This window comes from Ostrinia furnacalis, unplaced genomic scaffold (assembly GCF_004193835.3).
Source record: "Ostrinia furnacalis isolate ACB-3 unplaced genomic scaffold, ASM419383v2 OfSCF1245, whole genome shotgun sequence".
Lineage (NCBI taxonomy): Eukaryota > Metazoa > Arthropoda > Insecta > Lepidoptera > Crambidae > Ostrinia > Ostrinia furnacalis.
In genome coordinates this window covers 217,654-229,405 of record NW_021131484.1, presented here as the reverse complement: position 1 = coordinate 229,405, position 11,752 = coordinate 217,654, and the positions used below count along the sequence as shown (strand labels likewise).

At 36.2% G+C, this 11,752-nt stretch overlaps 1 protein-coding gene and 1 non-coding gene across 3 annotated transcripts in view; both read left to right on the top strand.

Moving 5' to 3' along the window:
- Positions 1-3,216: 3,216 nt before the first annotated feature.
- Positions 3,217-11,752, top strand: part of uif (sushi, von Willebrand factor type A, EGF and pentraxin domain-containing protein uif) — a 103,473-nt gene continuing 94,937 nt past the window's right edge. For both annotated transcript variants that reach the window (XM_028303516.1, XM_028303517.1), the window contains exon 1: positions 3,217-3,395. The gene's annotated coding sequence lies outside the window, so the exon portion shown is untranslated. The remainder of the gene's footprint in view (positions 3,396-11,752) is intronic.
- TRNAR-ACG (transfer RNA arginine (anticodon ACG)) lies at positions 10,480-10,552 on the top strand. Its single transcript has one exon. It is a non-coding gene; the product is annotated as a tRNA-Arg (tRNA).

Genomic DNA, 11,752 nt, shown 5'->3' with positions numbered 1-11,752 from the left:
CACGGGTTATTTAGTTTAATACTTCATTTCAAAACTTTATCACACTAAAATATTGTAACACGGCAGTCCACTACGGAAGCTTTGTCATCGTAAACAACTGACTGGCAGAACTTTTGGGAATACCCAAAAATGCCTTTAATTAAAACTTTCGCGTAGGTGATGTTTTGATAACTCCCCAACTTATATTAGGCACGTGATAATTAGATATCCCGGTCCCGCGAAGGGTCCCGACAATCCGGGATTCCCGCTAGTTTTCAACTTGGCCAAGTTTTTGAAATGTGATCACTTAACGCCCTTTAGTTTGGCCGCTGAAATCTCAATATTTTACTGTGTTTGTAATTGGAAAGTTCCTGTGTGAATTTCATGACAAATTGAACTAAAACGTTGGCTAATTTGTTGATTTATTTTATAGGCGCATAAGACTATTATAGATTAAGAATTTTGTAATATTATTTCGTAGGACGTCGAGGTGGGCCGACAACGCCATAAAGGTAGCAGGAAGGCCTGGACGCAGGCCGCTCGCTACACACCTATGTTCGGCAGTGGACGTCCTGTGGCTGATGATGATGATGATGAATGCTATTTCACTTTTTTCCTATTTGTGAATACTGAATAGGTACAAGGTACACACAAAGATTAAGCAACTACGAGTATAATAGTAAGTATAGTCATTTACTTTTCAAACAAAGGGCTGTCCTCATTCTGATAAAATCTTAACGGACACAGTCCCACTAACATTGACAGTGTCCTCATCGGGTGAGTCGCGATGACGTCACTCGACCTGTGCACGGGCAGGGGAAAGTTTCACATTCCTGAGCTCGATCTTACAAGCCCATACAACTTATTTTTTGACAGTCGAAGTTGATAATTTCTTAAAGCTCATTCACTTTTCGATAACGAAGACGAGAATGTCAAATTTTTGATTTCAGTTTCTTCAGTTTCAGGTCATATTACGTAACATTTAGTGCCTCCCAAAAGCTTAAATTGTGATTAAGGAACGAGCTTTTAAACTTGTAACATTCATCAAAATAAGAGAAATCTTGAAATTCAAAACGAATTGATAAATTTCCTGTATCATTAGAAAACCAGAAAGTCGTTTTTAGGCGCTGAAAATAAAAAGACTTTCACCTATATATTTTGTAAGATTTATTGATAAAGGGAAAAAACACACAAGAGGCACTAATCTTTCTGAGTTTATCATATAAAAAGCATTGGGAATTGGGATCGAAAACCTTATTATATTTACTCGTACTCGAAAATCATGAGAAAAAATTGTATAATAAAGTCAAGCAAATTCACTGACAAACTCAGCGTTTATCATGCCGTAGTATCTGATTGAAATACTTTAAAATTTAAAAGTTAAGCACCTCGATCATTCAAAATACTGTCGCATTATGTATGAGGTGAATGTGCCGTTGCGTTTAGCATTTCATGGGCATTATTAGTGTGTAAACCACGCTCGGAGATGTGGCGGGAACATGGCTAAAATACTGTTAGACAAGTGTTACTTTTGTCTTAATATATGAATTAGTTTGTGCTATATGGTGATCCCTTTAAGTGTTATGCCAGTATTTTAATTTATAAGGTTAACGTCGTACTTTCGTAAATAAACCGTTTTGACGCTTATCTGATTGCATAATCTTAAAAACTTTGCGTTAGGATGAACTTAAAATGTTCTTACTTCTAATATTATGAAGTTAGGTCTTTCAAGTAAGTAGATGTAGTTGTAAAGAATACAATCAGTAGGTATGCAAATTATATTAAATGCATTAGCTTTAACTCCTAGTTTCCTACCTAGGTGCCTATTAGGTATTTAACCGAGGTTCCTAAAATTTTGATTAAAGACAAATTAAATTCCATACAAATAAATAAACAGGAAAGCTTTACAATTTCAACTAGAATAAACATGTCATTAGTAGATTTAGAGGTATTACAATACAATTTCTATAGGAATATTTTGAGCACTAAGTGATTGTATTTCCATAAAAACATTCCTTAAACGTAGTTCTCAATCGAAACAATAAGGTTTATCTAATCCGAAATCGAATCCACGAAAAATGAAGATAAGGACAATAATTATGATGAATGTGCCACAATAGAATTACCTGACTGTCTCAGTTTGTGATCACCACTCACACAAGCGAAGTATACCTACCTCGGTGTGTAAACGGTAGTGTTGTCACTTACCGTTAAACCGGTATTAACCGGTTCTAATATTTAGAAAATAATTGTAAAATGGATTACCAAAATAAAGTAATAATAATTATTTCAATGAAACTATCAATTAATTTTTGACAAAAATTGGGTAAAATAGATGTCCTAATTCTATTATCGTACATTGCTGAAAGTTTTACTCACAGTTCACGAGATTTAAAAAAAAAATAAGTAAAAAAAAACTTCTTACAAAAACCTTGTAATATTGTTTTACTTTTCCATCTCTAGCAACCTTGACATAGGACGATTTATGGCAAAATCGTGAGTCCCTGAGCAGAAAAGGTCACGACACGAGACAATGTGTATCCCTAAATAATCTTAATTGCTGTTTATTACTGTGTTTGGGTGTACCTTTATGTGAAGGAATTAATTAAGTAGACAATTAAAAGTACATGGACCGACGATCTGGTAAAGGTCGCGGGAAGAGCCTGGATGCGGGCAGCGCAGGACCGTGCATTGTGGAAGACCTTGGAGGAGGCCTTTGTCCAGCAGTGGACGTCATTCGGCTGAAACGAACGAACGAACATTTAAAAGGTGTTTTAAATGTTAAGTGGATTAATAAAGATTTATGGAGGTTTGTTGATCAGATATAAATGTTTCTGAATATTTAGGAACTTTGTTTTACACTGTATATTTTCCGACTAAAATAAAATAACATTTATGTCTTATGTAAGCATCTTAAACTATGCCTTTGCTGTCACCTGTTTGAGTATTATAAATTGGTGGTTTTTAGACGGAATATTAAAAGGTATAAGTTGATAGTTTTATTTAAAAAATATAGATTTTGTAATATTTCCCTTCACTCAGACTAATGGCTGATTATCAAATTAGTTCATCTGTCTTTCAGAACTCTCCTTCTTCATGTAGTTCTACTTTAAGCATCGCGTTACCTGCAATACCTACCGGTTTCCAGTACCGGTTGCCTTCAGAAACCGGTTTGTCTTACGCTGTCACAACACTAGAAGGCACCGTAGTCTCATTCTTACCTGCGCGCGCGCTGCCGCCTTTAAGAAAGCCTCAGTGCTGACCTGGCGGCCGAGGCAAGCGCACCGCCCGACCATGTGACAGACTGTGACTTGAGTGTGGTGAATTTGTGCTAGCACTGTGCCCGTGCGTTAACCCCATCCCCTGATAGTGCATAACCGGATTTTTGTTCACTAACCGCCCGCGACTCGAAAAAGGTAAATTATGTTTATGTTAACTTCAGTGTTAATTTAAGGTAATGTGAAAGTTGTGACGATCGATCGTCGAGTTCGAGGAGTCAGCCGTTGACACACTTTTGGTTCAGGTGTGGTGGCTGGCAGGTGGGCGCGTCCGCTGTGTGTCGGTGATACGTGTAACCAAAATTCCAAGACCGCTTTCGGCTGGGCAACTTTCTTCCGTCTGCGTGGATTTCATCGCGTTATCAGTGCGACCTGCGTTTGATCAGCGATCGCTGACAAACTAAGAAAGCGGAAGGCGTTTCAAACTTACGACATCAACGCGCTGCGCGAATGCAGTTATTATGTTAATCGACACGCGCGATATTGTTGAAATGCAAGTATCAAATCTTGTCATCATATCTTGTCTAATTATCAATGAGACTGAAAACAATAAATGCCAGCCTAACTTTGATTGATTCTGGATTCATTATCAAATACTTAACTCATGATTAGGTCCTTCGTATTGACAGTCAATAATTTCTAAAAAAGAAACTTCAAGTATCTGAGGCAACATAAGTACCTCTGTTTCTCTTAACATTTCCTAAATGAAAACTAGAGATGGAGATAAACAACACACTTATGGCAAGGCAAACGGGGACAGTCGTGTACGACGGCTTGTGACGAGCCCGGACCGGTTGCCCTCCCCTCCCGGCACGGCCACGATGCGCCTGAGTGCATCCCTGTCTTGAGCAGTGCATCGCACTTAGGAACACTTCATAAGCATAATACTTTTTAAAAAGAAAGATGCAGTCACTGGGTGGAACCGCGGAGCTTGCACGGAAATCTTACTATAAAGTAAACCGTGATACTCTTATATCGTATATGTATAAAACATTTATTACTCCTAAGACGGGATTAGACCAAACTTTTATCCGAGTGTAACTCCTAGTATAACTGGCACATTGACAAAACTGTCAATACTGAAACCAGTATGGGAAATATGTCAAAATGTCGAATAACTGACGATTTATTCTGAGATTAATATTTACTCTTGTTTGGTCGAATCCACCCTAAGACATTTTATGCTACGCCAAACTAAACTACTGTGGTAACCAGACATTTCTTTCGTAATTACAGACGAGCATAAAACGTCAAGACCAATGTAATGCTTTGTCTGAAAGTTCACAACAAATTAACTTTTAGACTTAAGTCTAGGAACTAAAAATAAACTTCCTTTTTAAATAGTCACGTCCTAAAAGTAGCTGATCGTAGATAAAGCTTGCTTAATTACTTTGAGACAATGGATAGACGTACTTAAATACATAAAAGCATTTCTGACTCATACACACAAACATTTTATTAAACCGCAAAAACACTGCTGAACATAGTTTTTCCTTGCCATTACACAAAAATAGAAAAAACTAACCAAAATACAACACGCAGAAACATCATCTGACTTTGCACATTCCGTAAGCAGAAAACAAAAACTTTTCGTGTGGTGAAACCAGAGTATTTTAACTTTTTGAAGTCGTTTGCAAAACCTGGAAACATGATAATGCCTAATATCTGTTAGATAATAGAGCCTACGTTATTTGCCGATGCACAATTATACAAGTGGCAGCAAATAAACAAAAAAAGCTCAATCGATTATGAACAACGATATAAAGAGCAATTTATGTTGTATGTGTTTCTGTATATCTTAAAGGAACAAGACCTAAAATTATTGTTGACGCCTCCGGCAAATGTAAGAAAGTTAAGAACATGTTTTTCCTCAAGCTTACGAGGCTGGACAGGAATAAATAAAACTCTACATTCTTTCCACCTTGGGCAAGATTGCGCGTGCATTTCCTATATTTCTTGATACCTTTTTTGGAGTCTGTAAGTGGGAAGTAGCTAACTACAGACTTAACCCTACTTACTTATTATGATAATGGCAGCTTTGCTACTAAATCACTAGATTCAGAACGTATCAAAAATTATAGTTTGATCTACGCACGGATTCCCTGATTGTATTGGTCTGGGTCTTATAAGGTTGCAAATTAGCCTGTATTGCAAAGAGATAAGTCGCCACTGAGTTTAGCTTGATGTGCCGTCTTTCGTACAACCCTGCTCAATTTAGGAAAATTTGTATTGTCGGAAAAAAAAGAATTCTTTGACTTAATGGTACCGATAATTAGATCTATTAACACTTTTCCCCGTACATTGACGCGGCGCGGAGGTGCAAAATAAAAATGTCCGCACATCTCGTCAAAATAACAGCATAAAAACTGCTAATTGGCGGAGCTTTTCTGTTCATTTGTCACAATCAGACTTTATGCCAATAGTTGGATTTACTGGCACGTTTGACATGAGTGAAATGTATTAAACAACAGGCATATTTTTCATATGTGAAATTTTTTGTCGGGGCGAATAAGTGGTGCGTATTTCGTTTGCTTTTTATTTAAATGGTGAATCGTTTAAAGCGGATACCGATATTACAAATAAGCTAGTATGTCGTTATATTGCAAAAAATAAATATAATAGAGCTTATCATAATCAGGTGAAATCAACTGATATACTAAATGGATAAGTAATACCTAATAGTCTCCCTTGTCTACTTATACATGCAAATAATTCAACTAGTTAACTCCTGCAGACGTCCCTGTTAAATATTGTATTAAAAGTACAGTCGACAGCACATCAGACTATACATTTTCGTTGCAAAGTCGAACTGCGTAAGATACAATGTTTACGTTGTCTTGCTGTCGACTGTACAATGCACAATCATACGCAATACAGTAATTATTTCATCTTTATCTCCTGTATGGCTCTTTTCCGGATAAGTAAGCTGAACTATAAATATTTGTAAAAAAGCAATGTTGGAAAATTCCTACTAAAATTGATGAAATATGGAACTAGCCATTCGTGACTGGGCCTAAAGAAAATATCTGAAGCATAATGCTTTTTTCGGGAGAATGGAGTTTTAGTATTTAACGCTAGCTTTTTATGGAATGCCGAACTTGGGCTGATATAGATTGAAGTCCTTGTCTAGATAAGTGCTAAACTGAAGTAAGGGTCTGAGTACACTTTGTAAATAAATAGATTATGTAAAATCATGACTGTTACAATTAACTATTAAATCGCAAATTCGCAACTAAGTGGAGCTTACCATCAGTTTCTATAAGACCATTTCTGAACGCAGTCTGTCCTCCTCTATAGAATGCATTATCAATTCGTTTTAATTACGTTGGATATTAGTAAGGTAACTTTGTAGTTTTGCATTAACTAATAAATATTTGCGCAATATTTAAAATCTGATGCAATTATAATCCAATTATTCACTTAATTGAATGTTCAAAACTACTATTTTAGTGGCGTCATAGGTTTATGAAGACGTATAAGCTTGACAGAACATTACACTAGTTCTAACATGGCAATGTGTCCTCACCTTTACATTCAGACGCGCGAAAAGATTTTACAGTAAATACCGAGTGTGCACGGTGCCTAAGCACTGCAGTTTATTGCTCGGCCAGTGGCGTGCATCGGTCCAGCTTAATTGCAGTATTGCTGCACCGCGGCCGCATTACTCTGAGACTAATTATAAAAACTAAAAGCCAGGATGTCGCCGTTCATAACAGTTGTTCTACTTATTAGATTAAAGGATATATTCCTATGAAGCCGTCCACTGCTGGACAAATAAATAAATAATAAATAAATCTTTGGACAATTTCACACAGCGCCAGCTAGCCCCAAAGTAAGCAACTTAATGCTTGTGTTTTATGGGTGCTAGCTTAACGGATATACTAATTATATACTTTTTTTAAATCCATACATATTATACATAGTAACACCCAGACCCGTCACAGAAATTAAAATTCATCATTTCAATTTCTGCCCGGCCGGGAATCGAACCCGGGACCTCTCGGTCACAAAGGTCTCCCACATGAATTTCCATATTCTGTTACTATTCATTACCTATTAGTAACTTTCGCATTTTGTCCCATTTCGTATTTTTTGTTGAAACTTTTAGTGTCCCAATTTTTAATAACAATAAATCTAGAGTACCTATCTACCTACTTAAGTAGGTACTTACTTAATAGTCGTAACTTTTTAACCTTAACCTTGCAATGTTTTTGATATAAGTAAGTAACAACATACATAATTCTCGTAGTCGTGCTATGTTCTACGATAAAATAACAGTAAAATATTATCGTGAAGGTATAAACACTAAAATAATTGAATGACTAGTGAATCGAATATAAGTACATGGCAATACATAATACTATCTGTATTCATTAATTGCATGTGTAACCACGAAACACATAAGCACAACAATAAATGATTCCGGCAAATAAGTACCTAGGTACGTCACAAATAAGGACATCATAAAAGTTCAATTTACTATTAACAAATCGTCTGTTAACATTATTAATAGCAGACATCACAAAATATTATTTACTGTAAAATTTACCATCGCAACACAATTTTCCACAGTCAAAATATTTATATTGTGTACTCTTAATAAACTGTTAACTCCAAACGGCCCAATTTTTAATTGCACGTGAACAATTTTCATTTTAGTAATAAAAGTCACGTCCAAAATTGCCTTTTTCAAGTATTTTTTTGCACTATACTAAGCATAACATAGATTCCCTTTAACTTCTCCAACTTATCTAAAAGTGTGTTAGGAGTAGGTTCATTACAGTAGTCACGGTCGAGTATTTTTTGTATTACAATAATACAAAATAAAAAACCGTCTATCAATCAAAATTTACTTCACTAAAGCCATGTACTGGTTGTAAGCTTTGAAGAACCTAAATGGTTTACAGTAGGCTGGGGCATAAATCCTCGAAATAAATGGCCCAAAGTAACGGCTGAACGCACAGCGAACGAATATCCTAACGAAACCCCAAGGTAAAATCAATATCAATATTTCATAAACTATATTAAATAAATAGGCAATAAAGTCTATGTTTGACGTAACCGCTCTCCAATTAAGTTACGAGAAACACACTATCTAGTAAATGATTAGTTGCGATTTGTGAACCGTAAAAGATAGTATTGTTGACTTAGGCCAATACTATATTTTGATGTTCGATTTGAAGTGATTATGAATTATAGTTGAGACAATTGCAATGGCACGTAATGATCTTATTATAATAATAAAATAATAGTGAAATTAAAACGGGCATTCCATTTTTGAAATGACGAAATTCATCCATTACACTTACAGCGTTAATAATTACGATTAACACCTATATGCGACTCTATGTAAGTTTATTCACATTGTTCGTCTGTTACGACTATTTGAATAGATTTGACGAATTTTCATTGGCATTAAATCCGTCATTTGTATCTTCACATCTGAAATACAGATTAAACAAATAAAATAAAACAAAAAAGATAAAATATATCAATAATTACCGAGACAATTGCACGTATACTCGTAGATCTCATTAAAATGAATAGTGAAAATGAAACGGGCATTCAGTTTTAAAAATCTCGACATTGTGTGGTCCAATTGCAGCTGGGGTGAAAGTGCTGTCGGTATATCTGAATTTTCACTCTTCATACTAAGAATTGGCTCACATTAAATGGTATGAAACGTGTAAAAGGCATGACAAATTACCGAGCAAACGGTGTCACCTGTTTTAAGTCAGACACGCTAAAACAAGCCAAAAGTAGTTTAAAGTAGGTTAAATAAAAAGATACGTATTGACTTTTCTTCTTCTGTAAAGTACTAAAATATGAAGAAGGAGGCATTTCAGCTCTTGTTCATCTTTAACTCATCATCTTTTTACGTTTTTCGTTACCTTACAAGTTGCTAACGGGTGCAATCAATGAGAAAAATCTTTTATAAACCCCATAATCATGTATGTAACCTTTTATACCAGGTTATCTAGAAGAGATCGCTCACAGAGTTCAAAGCGCACAGTATTCTTTATTACTTAGCCATGCTGTAACTTCAATTATTATCAATCTTCTACGAGAGAATAACCTTCCGAATCATCATAACCCTTCACACGCAATTAGCCACAACTCCCAATCGTCATTTGTTTATTTTGTTCACCTTTGAAACTATCTCGATCGTCACCTGTTAATAGCAACAACTCCATCCCGATCGCCACTTGTTTATTTTACTAAACTCTTTCCCAACTCTCTTTCTTTCTGACTTTTTGATCTATCCCGATCGTCGTTTGTTAATTTTAATCGCCTCTGCCTCTGTCCCTACGTGGTGGTACGGACACGTTATGAGGCGACCACCCGATCATATGACCAGAAAAGTGCTAGACATCTAAACTAAACCCCGAGGACGAGGAAGACCCCGAATCACATGAATGTTCATAGTAAATAAGGAACATAAAGAGGCTCAAGTCAACAGAGAGGCGACCCAGGACCGAGCCGCCTGGAGACGCATGATTGGGAGGTCCAACCACAAATAAATTAGGAATGGGCAGAAGAAGAAGCGTCTGTCCCTATCGTCATCTGTTTATTTTTACCTTATATAACCCGTGGCGATACATCTGCGCGCGAGCAACGGTTGTACGGCAGCCGACCCGTTATACTAAGCAGGTCATGCGCCGGACATCGCGTGCGCTAACTTTCAACACGTTCGGCATTCGCTGAAACGTTAATAGAAGAGTTGCGAAATAGGCCACTATTAATGCAGTGACACTTATTTTTACGATTGCAAATTGAATGAAAAAACATTTGCATATCTGTACTGTACTTTATCCTTGGTCTTTGCCTACGTAACTCTTTATGATAATTGGTAAGATAAAGTTTTCTCTCGCGCACTTATCTTTGCTAAAATAATTACTTAATACAGATATCATAAATGTAACTAATAATATACTAGTTTGCAGAAATACACTTAAAAATTGTCTTTATTCATATAAATGTGACATAATTATGCAATCTAAGTAGCTTTTTTATTCGTGTAATGTAATAAAATAGTGGGCCAAACTTTTTCGTTTGAAAACGTAGGCGTGAGAAATACCGTCGGTCTCCGTTCAATATTTTAACTGAGCTGGCCAAAGAAAAAAAACAAAACAAACGCTGGCGAAAAAATAACTACGATCGTCTTTTGTCGTATTTAGAAGGCGGCCAGTAAATGATTGCTTATTTCGTCGCTTGCAACATGGGTCCTGTGGCGCAATGGATAACGCGTCTGACTACGGATCAGAAGATTCCAGGTTCGAATCCTGGCAGGATCGCAATTCGTTTTTTTATTTTTCGCCATCATTTTGGTAAATTGTTTTTACATTTTATAAAATTACTACAATATTTGATGTTCTAAAATTAGTTTTCAAAGTAGGTTGACTTAACAATTTCCACGGTGCTACGACGATGAAACGCATTTTCTGCGGGCATTGAACCATCGTTTTGTAATCTTTAGATTATTATGGTACTAGTTTACGTTCTGAGATAGAAATATGCAAATGGAAAGTTTTCCTTGTCATCGACAATATACCGGTAGAGTAAGTTCATCCTTCCGCACTATTTAGAGTACAATGAGTGCTAATGAATTCGATTATCCCGCTACAATCCGCTCTTCCGCTCTTAAAGAGAACAATCCACTCGACTATCCTATCTACCCTATTTCCACAGAGACAAGACTCAAAATACAATGGTGATACCCTTTAAATATCAGTGCTTTCAGTAACTCGCTGAAAGCTGTTCTTGCAAGTAAATTGAACGAGCTATTTACACAGTGAATTTATGAAGATGGCAGTTCGTCAAGCTACACTGTGGCACTCTATCTAATTGCAATAATACCGAATTTGCAATAAAAATTTAAAATTTGACATCAATGTCGTTTAAAAACGTTAAAGAAGCATTATGTTGCCATAATTACGTCATGTCACTCGAGACAGGATCGAACACCACAATTCTTACTTTTAGCCCACTTAGTGAGTCACAAAAAAAAGTCAAAATGACTCGTTTTTCGAGCATTAGCGCGCCCGCGTGAAACTGTTTGCGTCACATGACCTGAAAACTAGAAACAGTGAAGGTTTTGTCACTTCCAAACGAAGTGGTTAGAACCAGTCGGTGTCCAAGTGTCCAAGTAATTTGCATATGAACCCGCATAATTTAGGAATCTTGAATTGAGGTGTAACGGTGCCTACCAGTCCGCTCGCTACGGGCGACGGAGATTTATTCAATTTATGAAGGTATTTAACGAGAATTTATGGCCAGTTATACTGCTGGATTCAAATACATAATAACTATGAAGCTTTCAGGTCATTGCTGGACGCTGATTTCTCTTGAATCATCATAAAATGTATTAAGCCCTTATTCTATTTAGTTTAGGTGTAAGTGGGATGCATTGGTTTTATTCATAAATAAATAAGTAAAATTTTAATGTACCTACCTACTTGAAATGCTGAAATTACTAAATAACGATAAAAATCTAT